Source organism: Nothobranchius furzeri, chromosome 2, assembly GCF_043380555.1.
Source record: "Nothobranchius furzeri strain GRZ-AD chromosome 2, NfurGRZ-RIMD1, whole genome shotgun sequence".
NCBI classification, from domain to species: Eukaryota; Metazoa; Chordata; class Actinopteri; order Cyprinodontiformes; family Nothobranchiidae; genus Nothobranchius; species Nothobranchius furzeri.
In genome coordinates this window covers 100284637-100300783 of record NC_091742.1, presented here as the reverse complement: position 1 = coordinate 100300783, position 16147 = coordinate 100284637, and positions in this window count along the sequence as shown.

Here is a 16147-nt window from a genome sequence, read left to right as displayed (position 1 = left end):
GAAAATTACAGAGTCTGACATTGTTTTGGCAAACTTACACACCGAAGCAACATTAATTTTAGTGACCTCCGATTGGCGTAACCGGGTGTCGTTACCGCCAGCGTGAATAACAATCTTACTGTATTTACGCTTATCCTTAGCCAGCAGTTTCAGATAAGATTTAATGTTGCCCGCTCTGGCCCCAGGTAAACATTTAACTATGGTTGCTGGAGTCTCTAATGCCACGTTTCTGACTATGGAGCTGCCAATGATCAGAGTCGGCTTGTCAGTGGGTGCGTCACTGAGCGAGGAAAATCTATTAGAAACGTGGACGGGTTGGTGGTGGCCCACGGGCTGGGTTCTATGCTTCCTGCGTACCGTCACCCAGCCGGCCTGAGGTCCCGGCTGCTCGGGTTCCACTGGAGGGTCGCTACGTGGTTGTTCTGAGCTAGTTAGCCCCGCGCTAGCTAAGTAACTACGGCTGTTTACAGGTTTTTCAACAGCACGGAGCCGGGACTCCAATTCCGCCACCCTCGCCTCCAAAGCTACAAAAATGCTACATTTATTACACGTACCATTATCACTAAAGGAGGCAGAGGAGTAACTAAACATCTGACACAGAGAGCAAGAGATAGGAGACGGAGAAGCAGAGACAGAAGTAGCCATAGCCGTGCTGAGGCTAAGCTAACTGGACGAGCAAACTGTTCAGTACCAAATAAACTGCGTGCAAACTCAAATGGTTCCCTAAAAGCTAGGTGGAACAACAGAAAATGTGTGTTTTAGCATGCTTTTGTGCTACAATAACTCAGAGATATCCAAGTACAGAGAAATTAAATCAGCTTTAGCGAGCCCCAAACACCAAACAGCTACACGTAGTGCAACACTGAAAACAGGAAACAGGAAACGCCTTACCGCCAGGATGATGCTATGAGATAGACGTATTTTTGAAGTAGAGAATGAAAGGGAAAACACACATTGTATGTTCTACTTTGTTTCTTTTAGCTATTATTTTTGTGTGTGTTTTATTTTGCATTATTTGTTTTCTCCTTTCATTAATGTAAGAATAAAAAACTATTTTGTGTACATATTTGTTTTCTCTCCATTTTTTGCTAAAGCTAAATCAGTAAACCGGGTCAGACAGTTTTAACTATAATAACTTTGTTGTCATTTGTATTTATTTTGGTTAAGGGGTACAGATAACATAAGTTTTGCTTCTTTCTGTTCCTTTTTCATTTTTTGATTTCGCAGACCTGTTTTATTTTTTATTGTGAATACATGAAAATAAACTTGATAAAAAAAATCTGTATAACCAGTGCTCAAAAAGGATAGGAAATCACAAAGTGGACCTGTAGATCCACCACGGTTCTGAAGTGGGTTTCCTCCTATTTAAATAACAGAAATTCCTCTGTATATGTAAACAAGACTAGGTATGAAGTCACATCTTTGCTTCACGGTGTTCCCCAAGGCTTGGTCCTTGGCCCAACTTTGTTTCTTTTATATATTTGCCCTCTTGGGGAGATTATTAAAAGCTTAACTAATGTGTCCTACCATTTATATGCGGATGACATTCAACTGTACTGCTCTTTCAAGGACACAGTGTTTAACAAGTTAGCTGATCTACTTGATTGCATTGAGTGTATTAAGGACTGGCTAGCCAGTAAGTGTCTTCAGTTGAACTCAAGACCGAAACACTGACATGCTCCTGAACAGAAAGTGCTTTTAATCAAACAACACCTCGGTTCCCTGAGCTCCTCAGTCCAGACCAGTCTCAGAATCCTTGGTGTTCTTTTTGACCAGTCCATGTCTTTGAGCTGCCACTCAAAACATTTAGTAAAGAACTGCTTTTATCATTTGCAAAACAAATTATCTTTTACTTTGGCTTAACTTCCGCTTCCTGTGTGAAAAGCCGTTCTGTATGGGACTCCGGCGTGTCGGACTGTGAGTACTATTTAAAAACGCTGCAGTAGTTGCATGGAGTCTGGTGTTTATTGGTTGCTCCTGCCACAGGAATTGTTGTATGTAGTCCTCCCAGAGTAACGGAAGGCTTCTTTTATCCTATGTGCTTCAAAGAAGTGGTATGTACATCTGCGCTCCTCTCCACTTAGCTGTGGCTTTAGGATAATACTAATTAACGTGTCTACCAGATCCAGGAAGGGGTGTGTCTCCACAGGAGACTCTGTTGTTCTGCTGCTTTTCTGCACAGTTGCAGGGGATCTCTGTTTACCGGTTGTTGACCCAGTGCTGGACCATCATCCGGCTCCAAGACCTCTCCACCCCGCTGCTCGGACTGGTTGACGGGATCAGCGGAGACCATCGGGAGCGGCTTTTGTCACTCGCTCCTCTGTACTAAATACCAGCGGAGGGCGTACACCCGCTGTGGGGTTGGGTATTCGAACGAGGGGCTGCGGGCCCTACCGGCAGTTGTCGTTGGCCCGGGAGCTCATAAGGACGGCTGAGGCGCAGGCTAATAGACTCGTGTGCAGGTGAGCTGTATGCTCGCTCATTCCCTGACGGCTTGCCTGCTCAGTCGTGGCTGTGTTTTAGTGTGTGTGCGTGTGCGTGTGTATGTGTGTGTGTGGATTTGGATTTTTACTGTGTTTCCTGTTTTCTTTTCATTTAGGCTGTGAGCTGACAGTGGTGGTCGAGCCCTGGTGGTGGTCCCTTTGATGGTGTGCGTGTGCTCCAGAGTCACTTCACCCCCCGAATGCATGCACGTGTGATTGGGGTGAAATTACTTGTGGTTGGTATTTAGTTCTGGGCTCTCTTAGGCAGCCCCATTAGTCAGCCTCAGCCTAAGTTGATTTGGTTTTAAGCAGTGTTGATCTGCAGGTGCATGGTGTGTTTTAGATTATTTTAAACTCATTTTATTCTTTTAATAAAATCCCTGTTTGTGTGGAATGGAACTCCGTCTCAAGCTTGATTTGTAAAAATGAACTAATGTGCCTTTAGTTTCAGTCGTTTTGGTTCCTGATAATCAGGTGGCGTTGTTTCTAAATTGATAAGTGGCCCCGCTCGCCACACTTGGCGTTGTTGGCAGGATCCATGTAGTACTGTAAAGTAGGTCCATGGATGTGAAGTTTGTGGCACCCTGCGCGGGAGCACGAGGACGTGCTTGTGGAAAGAGGGGGGAAGATGTGGCAGTGTGAGTGTCCTGTCACAGTGTCCCGATTGATCATGCGCCCTGGCTACTTGGCCAAGGGGATGTCCCTTTGGCTGACTGGTTAGAGCGTATGACTCTCACCCGGGAGTCTGGGGGATCGAATCCCGCCCGGGCCCTCGTTTGTCCACCTTGCCACATTTGGCGTTGTTGGCAGGATCCATGTAGTACCGTCAAGTAGGTCCATGGATGTGAAGTTTGTGGCACCGTGCGCGGGAGCGCGAGGACGTGCTTGTGGAAAGAGGGGGGAAGATGTGGCAGTGTGAGTGTGCTGTCACAATGTCCCGATTGATCATGCGCCCTGGCTACTTGGCCAAGAGGATGTCCCTTTGGCTGACTGGTTAGAGCGTATGACTCTCACCCGGGAGTCTGGGGATTGAATCCCGCCCGGGCCCTCGTTTCTCCACCTTGCCACATTAGTATTCATCATGTTTTTCTGCTTTTAATTGAGATTTTTATCCTTTGTTTTAGCTCCTTGTAATGGTGTGTTTTGTTTTAGCCTGTGCAGCACTTTGGGCAGCTCCCATGCTGCATTTTAAATGTGCTATATAAATAAACTATGCTATGCTATGCAGGCACGGAGCGCAACACAGCAGGCGGGCAGAGTTACTCTGCCCCTGCGAGTAAGTATTTGAGCAGTGCCTGGCAGTGGTTGGAGTTGCTGTGGGGCCTTTGACTGCCGGAGGTTTTTGTGTGCCACAGGGACCGAGGAGGATTGAATCCACCGGCTGTCCAGCCTGTGGATCCCCGCGGACGATGTGCTCCGCAGGAGGGCGTGGGCGTAGAGGGTTCACCTGGCGAGTGCATGCGGGGGCGGACTGGACTGCCTTGTCCTTGGGCATCATCATCTGAGCTTTTAGAATAAATTCCCTTTTTTTTTAAATTTGCTTCTGTGGTTGCACTGCTTGCCTTGGTTTTAGAATCTATTTTAATCTGTTAATAATAGTGGCACAAGCCATCCATACCACCTGATAGGTGTCACAAGTACAAATTTGGTAAAAGTCTCTGAAGGTGTTGTTTATTCTTTCAGGATCATAAACTATATTCCCGGTTGAGTCTAACAGCAGATATGGTAGTTTTCTCTTTATTAATTTTTAACTGGCTAGCTAAGAATTTACCTGATTTATTACTGTTCAAAGTTTACTATTCGTAGTCTTTGTGCTAAAAATTGTGTCTTTTTGTCAATAATTCCAAGAAGTTCTAATTTAGCTTTACGTAATTTGCTCAGTAACTCTTCTTCTGTGGATGCCTCTAAAGACTTAATGATTTCTTCTAACTCCTGAATACGTTTGTTTTCTGTTTTTTTTTTCTTATGTGATGAGAAAGAGATTATTTTACCTCTCATCACTGCCTTTCCTGCCTCCCAAAGAATAGATGCTGATGTTTCAAGCAGGTCATTATGTTCTAAATATAAAGCCCACTCCTTTTTAAAAAAAATCTATAAAACCTTCATCTTTAAGCAGTGATGTATTAAACCTCCAGTTTTTGCTTGGTGGGATTGTCTTCTTGTTTACCAGAGTTAATGAAACCAGAGCATGGTCGCTGACAGCTATGGGGTGTATCTCAGTGTCTGAAATGTCAGCCAACAATGAGCTGCCGACTAGAAAATGAGAGTGATGGACGTGTGAGAAAAAAGTATACTCTCTACGGTTGGGATGAAGAGATCGCCATGCATCACAAAGCCCAAAATCACTCATGTACTGTTTAACTATATTAGTGGATCGCCAATTGCGCTGAGTCCCAGCTGTACTGAGCCTGTCTGTTAAGGAATTCATCCAAAAATTAAAATCACCTCCAAGTATAAGTGGACAGTCCAAGTGTTCGGAGAGTACAGAGAAAAAATGATGAAAGAATGGAGGGTCATCAATATTTGGACAGTATATGCTGACGATACATAAGCGTTGGTTCTGTACAGATAATTTTAACATTATAAATCTACCCTCTGGATCAGAAACTGTGTCCAATACTGTGAAATAGATGTTTTTGTGTATTAAAATAGCGACACCTCTTTGTCTAGAGTTATAGCATGCAGAGAACATGCTGGGAAACTCAGGTGTTTTAAGTTCATCTGCGGATGTGGCAGATCTGAGTCTCTTGTAATAATATTACATCTGCTTGCACTCTTTTTAACTGATCAAAAATTTTTAATCTCTTCTCTCTAGAGCCAGCTCCATGTACATTCCATGAGACAAACCTTAGTGCACCCATAGATGTGTGTGTGAGTAGCTAAAATATGACGCCTTCATGTGTATGAGATAAAATAAGTAATTAAATGCATATATTAATCTTATAGTGAATAATAGAGTAAATAATAAGGGTATTATTATACTCATTATCATCATTTGCAACATTAATAAAAAATAATAATAGTAGCAAAAAAACAAAATAATTTTTTCTTTCCTACAATATTAATATAAAAATATTAATGCTGATAATTATAAAATATAAATAAATAATAATAAAAACAACAACAACAACAATAATAATAGCAACAACAAGACAAGCCCAACAGTGTTTTGATTGTGCAATGAAACACCTTAGGCTACTTATCTGTGTGACTGCGTATGGAGTCTATGTGTGTGTAATAATAATAATAATAATAGCCTTTATTGTCATTGTACAGGATACAACGAAATTGGAGTGCCACTCCCTTGGTGCACAATACAATAATACTTCTAAATATAAAGGTCCCCTAAAACAAAACAATAGTAAGTACAATATATACCGAATAGCACACTATATACAGAATGGCAGCTACCATATCATGTAAAAAAAATGGCATTAGAATAGCAGCATAATAGTTGACGGTGACCTTGACAGTCCCTAAGCAGTTTTAATTGTTTTTATGCTTATTCACTATAGAGATCGCCCTGGGAAAGAAGCTATTCCTGAATCTGTTTGACCTGGTTTTATGTGACCTGTACCGTCGACCTGATGGTAATAGTTGAAAGATGTGATTGCTGGGGTGAGATTGGTCCTTGATGATATTGCTCGCTCTGCTGAGGTACCGAGAGTTTGCAATGACCTCCAGGCTGGACAGAGAGCAGCCAGTGATCTTCTGGGCTGTGTTGATGACCCTCTGCAGCATGGGCGGCACCAGGCGGTAGCTAGGGGTTGCTAAACAACCCCAAGATTGGGCTAAGCAACTGCTCAGCAACCCCAAATCTTGAACGCACCCCCACCCCCACCACCCCACACCTCGCGTGCGCACCGTGCCAACATGCGCTGGCCTGGAGAGTAGCATGACCAAGCTCTGTCTCGCATTTAAGACAGTCTCCCGTTTCGTGTTGAAATCTTCCATAAACTGCGAGGAGAAAGCCAGAGCTGGCATCAAACCAGGAGGCCGTACACGTCAACTTTTCACTCTCTGTCAGGAGGGGTGGGGTGAGGGGGTTGGTTCTTGTATTTATGATAATGTCCGGTTTTTCATCCAGAAGCAGGGATCAAATTCTGATAGAACACCGGGAAAAATGGGTCCCAATGTGGTTTGTGTGCATTGTCATGTAACAGTGATAATGAAAGGCAGGATAAAAATGTTCACCTTTTTCTGTACTTCGTTTTGTTGCCCTGGAATTTCATGTTGTACCCCCCCCTTCAATAAGCGCCGACAGGGGACAGCAACCCCAAACACTGACCGAGCAACTGTACAGCAACTGCTGGTAAAATTTCCTGGAGCTGCCCATGCTCTGCAGTACTTTCCTGTCTGCAGCTGAGCACCCTGCGTACCATGCTGTTATGCAGTACGTTATGATGCTTTCTATGGTGGCTCTGTAGAAAGTAACCAGCAGCCTCTCCTCCAGGTTGTTCCTCCTGAGCACTCTCAGAAAGTGGAGACGCTGCTGGGCCTTTTTTACCACGGCCGTGGTATTTGCTGTCCAGGAGAGATCCTCAGAGATCTGCATGCCCAGAAACTTCATGGAGTGCACCCTCTCCACACAGTTCCCATTAATGTACAGTGGGGCCGGGTCTGCTCTGCCCTTCCTGAAGTCGAAGATAATTTCTTTAGTTTTTGTGGTGTTCAGTTGGAGGTTATTTACTGAACACCACTCTGTCAGTCTGTTGACCTCATCTCTGTAGTCCGTCTCATCCTCCTTCGAGATGAGTCCGACCACGGTGGTATCATCCGCAAACTTTATAATGGTGTTCGAGAGATGGAAAGAGGAGCAGTCGGATGTGTAGATTGTAAACAGGAGTGGACTCAAAACACATCCTTGTGGAGCCCCGGTGCTGAGTGTGATGGTGCTGGACTGGTGTGGCCCGAGTCTGACAGACTGTGATCTATTTGTCAGAAAGTCCTTCATCCAGAGGCAGATGGGGGTGGAGAGTCCCAGGTGAGACATTTTCTGGACCAAGATCTCAGGGATTATGTGATTGAATGCTGAGCTGAAGTCCAGGAAGAGCATTCTCACATAGCTTCCTCTGTGCTCCAGGTGACTCAGTGCAGTGGAGCGCTATGGTGATAGCATCCTCGGTGGATCTATTTGTCCTGTAGGCAAATTGATGGGGGTCCAAAGTGGGAGGCAAAGTGTGTGTGTGTGTGTGTGTGTGTGTGTGCATGTGGGCGCGCAAGTTGTGTGCTGCAGTATGGAAAGAAGAGAAAAAAAATTGTGCCATGCAGATGTAAAGACCCCGAAGCAGATAAAAAAGGGTAAGAAAGGAATTATAAAGTTTAAAAAAAAGGAAAAAAGAAAGAAAAGTGTGGGTGTGAGGTGGTGAGGGAACAGGTGAACATTTCTAAATGGATCTAGCAGCTATAAATCCTGACATGTTCAAACCCAGTGAGTGCTGTTAATAATAATAAAGTTGTACCTGATGTTTGCCTAAGAAAGCCAGTCTGTTACTCCTCGTTCTTTGTAGATCTTACCGTCAACAGTTTATCTACAGCAGGGGTGTCAAATATGCGGCCCGCGGGCCGAATACGGCCCGCAAGCGGGTTAAATCCGGCCCGCGAGATGGTTGTGAAAACTTTATTTTCATACTTTACAATGTAGAGTGAAAATAAACGTATCTTTGTGAGCAGGTTTCTCTGTAATGAGTATAAATAAAACAAAGCTGCGCTCAAGGCTCACACAAGAACTTGAATCACATCCTGAAGTTGGCCGCCACTCAGGATGTGACTTCTGATGTTGATGTTCTGGTGAAAGCTAAAAGATGTAAAGTAAAATGAGTCAAATACCGTAAATCCTCTAATACAGGCCCGGGCCTTTATTTGACTCAAGCTCATCAAGCTCCAGGCCTTTATTGGAAGGAGGGCCAGTATTAGAGGCAGGCCTCTATTTCTAATTGAGCAAAATGAACTAATGGTTCGCTGGAGTTTTTGACAATTAAAATTGCGCCCACATTTTCAGAGTTAAACACATTTCTTTTAACAATGGTAGTTTCTGCTTCAGTCCTCTCCCCCCTCCCCCTGCTTCAGTCCTCTCCCCCCTCCCCCTGCTTCAGTCCTCTCCCCCCTCCCCCTGGGCAGCAGCCGCAAACTCACTGATGCGCCTGCAGCCTCTCGGAGTTCCTGCTGCTCTAAACATTAAAATAATTATTTCATTTTCTGTTCCTCACTTCTGATTACCTTCAATGGTGTCTGTTTGTTGCAACCAGCAGGTACAAAAACTAACTTGTTTTTATTTGACTATTTTTCTGTCCTGTCTGTTTATTATCTTCCTGCATCTCCTCTCAATCCTAAAGAAAAACTGCTACCTGGGTTCATATATATTCACCTCATGAGTTACCTTTGAACTGCAGTTCTAAAAGATCTACCGACCGCAAAAACAGCGGAGCGCTCGCTGTTTGGCGGCCGTATCAGTGATCAGTGCTCCACAGCAGCGAAACGCATCAGGCGCAAATAAAAGACAGAAAACATTAAAGGAAATGAACTGACATGAACGATTGCGTGTTAAATTAGTTTTTGAGGTGGCGACACCTGATTGTTACTGTGGCTGTGCTCAGGAGGCAGATCTACCGACCGCGAAAACAGCGGAGCTCTCCCTGCTTGCCGGGCGCATCAGTGATCTGTGCGTCGGAGGACAAGTTGATGTGCCCCGCCCCACAGCAGCGATACACATCAGGCGCAAATAAAAGACAGAAAACATTAAAGGAAATAAACCGACATGAACGATCGCGTGTCAGTACACGGTCTGGCACAGCGCGTTGCCCCCCCCCCCCCCCCCCACCCACCCCCCACCCCCACCCCCCGAGCGCAGGAGCTTGTCACCTGCTGATAGCAGGCTGCTGTCTTTTCCGAGGGCTGCATCTTGCCGGTCATTATCACGTGACAGCCACTAGTCGATGACAGGCATAACAAGTCACTACAGTAATCCCTCGTTTATCGAGGTAGATGCGTTCCAGACCTGGCCGCGATAGGTGAAAATCCGCGAAGTAGGGACTCCCAGCATGCCCCTCGCGGGGATTCCCTCCACGTTGCACCTACGTCACAAACCGCGGCTATAAACGGAAGTCGCCTTTCCAGCTCACCACTCAGTCATCGTTTCTTCAGATTCATGATCAGAGTTTCCAACCTACCAATCAATCCAACGAACAATCATAGTAAGTTATCTTACTTACTTCTGGAAAGCCCGGCATTTCCGTGTCACTTCGTTGACGCTCGAACGCTCGGGGGTTTCCTAGATCAGCCGGCGTTTCACCGACGCTATCACTTCCGCGTCTGTGAAACCACGCTCCCTATTGAATTATCGTATGATCACATTCTCTTTTTGTGGGTAAAACTCAAGAAAAAAATTTTTTTTACTTGTTTTTTTTTTTAGTTTTATTACAAAAAGTGCATTTTATGATGAAATTGATGAAAAAAACTAGAATTTCTTGATATTTCGCATAGAAAAATACCGCGAATCAGTGAAAAATACCGCGAATCTGCGAATTCCCCCTGAAAAATGCTCCAAAGAAAAAATCCACGAAGCAGCGAATCCGCGATGAACGAACCGCGAAGTAGCGAGGGATTACTGTATAGTGAAGTTGACTAGTTCATACACCCCCTACTGCTGCTCTCCAGAGAGTTCTGCAGCATAATCAGCACGTTCTCTTTGAACTTGATAGTGTAATGACCTGGCTGGGGTTGTAAGCCAGGTGCATTCTGGGTATTGTGTTATATGTGTTTCCTATCGTTCTGCTAGTTCCTATGTGCTGATTTGCGTGTTGTGTGAGTGTTATGTAAGCCACAGGGAAGGTGATGTGTGTTCTGTGGAGGGGTTGAATTAGCATGGTTAACTGACACCGTGACTCTGTGTGGTAGGAGCGTGATAGAGGATGTGTCTGTAGCGTTACAAAGCATTGAAGAAAAAGCCTAATAAAGGTCCGCGTGAACCTCTACTGCCTCCTGCTGGTTGATTTGGGTCTATAACCCTGCCGCTGGGACGCTCATTATGCTTGTCACCACTTTCCACCCGGCCACAATAAGAGACCGGCCATTATTTACCTCCGCTGACTCCAACACCGGCCAAAATTGGAGACCCGGCCTTTAATTGAATACCGGCCTGTATTGGAGGATTTACGGTATACTTTACGTGCTGCATGAAACTGATCTTGCCATGTGATCTGTAAGCTCTTTGAATCACTAAGGAATGTGTTTTTTATTTGTTGATTTTATTTTATTTTTTTCAAATTTTCAAGTACACTTCAGGTGTTGTACTTGTACTACACTGTCCTCAGGCTCCAGCCTCGTTTTATATTGATTGTATTAAAACAAAGAAAACAATCAGAAGTTTTTTTTTTAATTTACCGGTCCGGTCCACTTGGGACTAGATTTCCCTCAATGTGGCCCCTGAGCTAAAATGAGTTTGACACCCCTGATCTACAGAGATCACAGCCCACTTCTGGATGAACTTCTTGCGCAGCGGGAAGAGAACTCGGCGGCGATCCAGAATTTCCTTAGGAAACTGATCGTTAACGCTGTAATCTTTACCTTTAAGCTCTCTCCCGTGGCTTTTAACAAGATCTTTCTGCTTAAAGTGCTCAAATTTAGCCACGATGGGACGAGGTCCTCTGCTGTCTGTTCTGGCTCCAAGGCGATGTACCCGATGAAAGGTGATGTTTTTAATCGTTTCCTCAGGTATCTTCATGTGGGTGTGGAGAAAGTTCTTGATGGTTTGTTCGCAATCCTCCGCTTCTCCTCCGGTCTGCTCTGGAAGGCCTGCGAACACCAGGTCATCTCTCATGCTGCGTGATTGGAGATCCAGAACCATCTCCTTTAGAGCTTTGTTGTCCTGGGAGATCCGATCTAATCCTGCAGTCAAGGAGGAAACAGATTCCCGCAGAGACGCGTTCTCAGCCGCGAGTCGCTCCACCTGCTCCTGGCTAAACTCCAGAGATGTTCGGAGGTCCTGGAACTCCTTGTGAAGCACCTCTAGCAGGTGGAGTCATCCCTCAAATCCCAGAAGCCGTTTTCGATGGACTGTAGTAAATCTATGACATCCTTACGGGGAGATGAGGCCTCAGGCGAGTCCTGCGGGCGGCTCCTCTTGGTCCCTGGTGTTTCCGTCTCAGCTGCTGCTGCTTTCTTCAGTCCCATGACAAAAAGCTCAAAAACCTCGTCAATATATATTTGCAAATTTTCTACATTTTCTCCACTTACCTCCAGGTTGAGTGTGTTATATTTACCAGATTTATAATTTTTTTTGCATTGTCAGTGAGTAAATTAGGCGACAATGCGTCTTAATTGTTTGTGGAAGTTGATTGGGCCGTCAGCGCATGCTCCTCCTCCTCCTACCTGCCAGTGCCCGGAAGTATCTCAAAGACTGGTCTGGTCGGCAACCGCTGCTTTTCCTACCGGCTTCGGTTCCAGAAAAGGTCAAGCTGGACCTCGACAATCCTGATCTAACGGAGAATGGCGTCGAATGTGTTTATAAATCTCCTAACCAAAGCTTAGCGCGAAGACATCACCTTCATTTCCCACCAGAACTAATGGTTTCGTCGGATTTGCTGGTTCTGAGCAACATTCCACACTACACCATCCTCCGTCTCATTCACCTTAGTTATACCATACATTTAGTGTTAAAGTTAGTCTATTTTTAATTTGTTTAGTAATAAATCTTTTAACTTTTAAAACTTGACTCTCTCTTCGGTTGTCTCTGAATTAATACGAAGTTGGTACATAATCCCTGAAATAAAAAGTTCCAATCTTCTGGTTAAAGAGCAAGTAACGTCTAAATTAACTTTTTTTTGCTGATGAACTGTATAAATGAGTGTCTAATAGTGTTTTAAATGTGTGTATTCATTATTTTAGCATTTTGGTGCATTTTCTTTAAAAATTAAAATTCTGCCTAAATACCACAGTATAGCGCCACCTTCAGCTTAAAACATAGAATTTGACTAATTTTGAATAAATTTTAGCCAATGGCTAAAGAGTAAGATACTACGTAAACCAGTAGAGTACTACGTTGCAGCTCTGTGTCAAAGTTATAAAAGCAACGAGAGTCTCTGCCACGCCTTGTGGCGAGATGGGAGTTGGATTTGCAAGCGAGTGTAGGAAGTTAGCGGTAGTTCAGCATTAGCATATAGCATATCCTAATCTTTAGCATAGCTTTTAGTGTTATAAATACTTATTTAGTGTTAGTTTGGCTGTTGGATATTGTAGATTAGTTAGTGTTTGGCTGTTAGTGTAATTAGGACAGTAGTTCGGGTTTAGTGCTCCTTATCGTGTTAGTATGGTGAGAAGGTGTAGTGTAGTATTGTTGCGGTGATTCTGTGGGGTTGTACTCCTTTCCGCTGGACTTAGAAATTAGGTGCCAGTGGTTGTGCGCAATCGGTGTCTGGAAAACATTTAGCTCTCGCCTGGTGCTGTAGTTTGCAACCAGCATTTTACCCGCGATTCTGCACGTCTCCGTTTGAAGAGGGAGGCTGTGCCCACCGTGGCTCTTCCGCGATTTAGATGCAGCCCACTGACTCTGCTCCCCCACCACGGCGGGCTCCAGTCTGAGGTGAGTAATAAAAGTTTTGACATCTTCTAAAGACAATTCCCTACCTAAATGCAAAGTCTGAGCGACGTGGTTCACTTCCTTTAGCTAGTCAGTCGGTAATTCTGCAACAGTGACTAACTAACGCAGCACTAGTTGACAGACAGCATTACAGCGTGAAATCCAGCTTGTGACCCGGTTCCGTGAGGAATTCTGTTCAGGAGGTCGCATTTCAGGCTCTCCACATCATATGTGACTGACTTTTACGTTATAACAACGATCACACACTAGGAATGTTATAAAGCGCCTATATGGGACAGTTTATTTTGTATATTATCTGACTTCATAAACTCCCAACAACAATGTGCTTCTATTTTTTTTTTCAGGCTGAATCTACCCAAGACACTGGCTGTCAGACTGATTTAGCTGCAAGAATGCACTTGTCCAGGCAGAGGTGAAGCTTTACCTGTAGCAAAGGTGAATTATTTTTAATAATCTTTTATGTAAACATTTTATTATTACCTTCTAGTTTTAATTTGTTTTACAGATTATTGTTACACGTGATTTTATGCTCTTTTAAACATTTATAAATGTACTGTTTCTTTGTTTTTACATAGCCACGCAGTTTAGAGCTCACAGCCGCAGTGTGTCTGGTGACCCACAGGGACCATGATGGAAATTCATCTTCCAGAAAGTCCCAGAGCAGCAGCCACACCCCTGAAAAGACCAAGATGTGAGGTGTCTGCTGTTGATTCCAGCTTCCACCTCTGTGACAGTGCAAGCTCAGTGAACTGTTCAAGGAAAAAAAAATTAAAACATTTCAGAATTTTTAAGATATTAACAGATAAATAAGTATGTGATTACATCATGACATCATGAAGAAGGCTACTGATTCTGGCCCTGTGACACTTGGTGGTGACGTGTGAGCTGATTCACCTGGAAAATAACTTTTACATTAAATATTTTGTTTTTGCTATCAAAAGTAAATTAACTAATAACCTGCGTTATTGCAGGACACTCAGCAAAATATGGACTCTACACCATGAGGCAGGCACACGTTAATACTCTATAAGAGCACATAAGGTGAGCAACACCACATATTACTGTACACTGTCCTGGATTTGTTTTCTTTCTGCATCTCATTAGCCTGGCTGATCACCTGATAACTCCTGTCATCTGGTTTTGACAGCATGAAGATGTCCTCACACACCTGTAACCTATCAGCTCATCTGGCAGAATAGAGAGGAGACAACACCACATCTCCTGTTCCTGGAAAGCCTTCAGCCATCCTTCGATGACTGAGAACCTCCATCAGCTCTGTCTCCTGTCTGCCTACAATTATTATAATAAATATTGTGTTTGACAAGTTTTTTGTGCTGCCAAATATCTCATATAGATTCCAGTTTTGATATTTTAATGGATATTTATAAATTACATTATCACATTTTTGTTGCATGTTTAAGTAGCTCTATTGTGATGAAATAAACTAGCACCTCACTGTTAAAAGCTCGTTTTAATTTCAAGCATGTTTAAGTTTTTATGAACATGAACAAAAACAGGAAATATATAAATTGAGATTTATTTAATTAATATAACAAATAAGGGGGAAAGAGTCATTGAAAGGCACATTCTTCCGGAAGCTCCTGATCCTGACGACACCAGCAGAGACCACCACCTGCAGACACCAGAGGACCTAGAACCGAGAGAGCAGCTGTTATCAGTAAATAAATAAATCAGGGCAGTTTTAGTGGGCTGAACACATTACAGAATAATTTTCTCATGGGGTATTTTCATAACTTTCTATGCAGCAGACTAACTTGAGCCCAGGGCTCCTGGAGAGCTGCTATCCACGTTTCAGTGGGGTTCCTGCTTTAACAGGTTAGTTTAGCTATTAAGCAGCTCAGCTATTTGTTGCTGATTAAAACCAGGTGTGTTGAAGCAGATAAACACTCTAAAACATGCTGAATACTAGCTCTAGGGCCGTGGAGCCAAACCCTGCAGCTAATCCAATGCTATGGCTAACGGCTACTTACCATTCAGAGCTGGTTCTGTTGGGTCGGTTCCGCTAGTTTCAGGCAACTCACAAGCTCAAAACAATAAGGCTCAGGTCTGCTTGTCTACTCCAAATAGACTTGGTCCCTTTCTTCTCGAGTGTCTGGGTAAGGAGGGGGAGAAACGTCCTCCACTTCTAATAACTGCTCAGAGTGATGGGAGCTAGCATCGTCTAGTTAGCCATCGTCTTCGTCACTGCCGCAGCTCCGCCCTCTCGGTCCTCCAGGCAACGCCTACTAATGTTGCAGTTTTTAAAATTGATACGTGGGTGGAGAAGGACTCCGAGGGGGGCATTACGACCTCTTTAAAAACAGTACCCTCAGATCCATAAGGTTGATTTCATTTTACTACGGAATCATGTCTTATGTCTCATTAAATAACATGTAAATTAAACTGTTACAATCGTCTCATGTGCTCATCATTAAAACCTCTTTGAAAGTCCTCATCAGCCTGCTTTTCTCCCCTGCACCTTTGGATCCTCACCTCAAACGCTTAACTCACCTGCCGTGTGACAGCTGTAGGTCTATACTGAAAGGCCAACAAATAAAATTAAAACCGTATGAATAAATACGATAAATACGATCTCGTAAGATACTGCATGATCAAAATCGTCGTCATCATCTTCCTCCGCTTATCCGGGTCCGGGTCGCGGGGGCAGCATCCCAACTAGGGTGCTCCAGACCGTCCTCTCCCCGGCCTTCTCCACCAGCTCCTCTGGCAGGAACCCAAGGCGTTCCCGGACCAGATTGGAGATGTAACCTCTCCAACGTGTCCTGGGTCGACCCGGGGGCCTCCTGCCGGCAGGACATGCCCAAAACACCTCCCCAGAGAGTCGTCCAGGACGCATCCTGACCAGATGCCCAAACCACCTCAGCTGACTCCTTTCGATCCAGAGGAGCAGCGGTTCTACTCCGAGTCCCTCCCGAATGTCCGGGCTCCTCACCCTATCTCTAAGGCTGAGCCCGGCCACCCTACGGAGGAAACTCATTTCGGCCGCTTGTATCCGCGATCTCGTTCTTTCAGTCATTACCCAAAGCTCATGACCATAGGTGAGGAT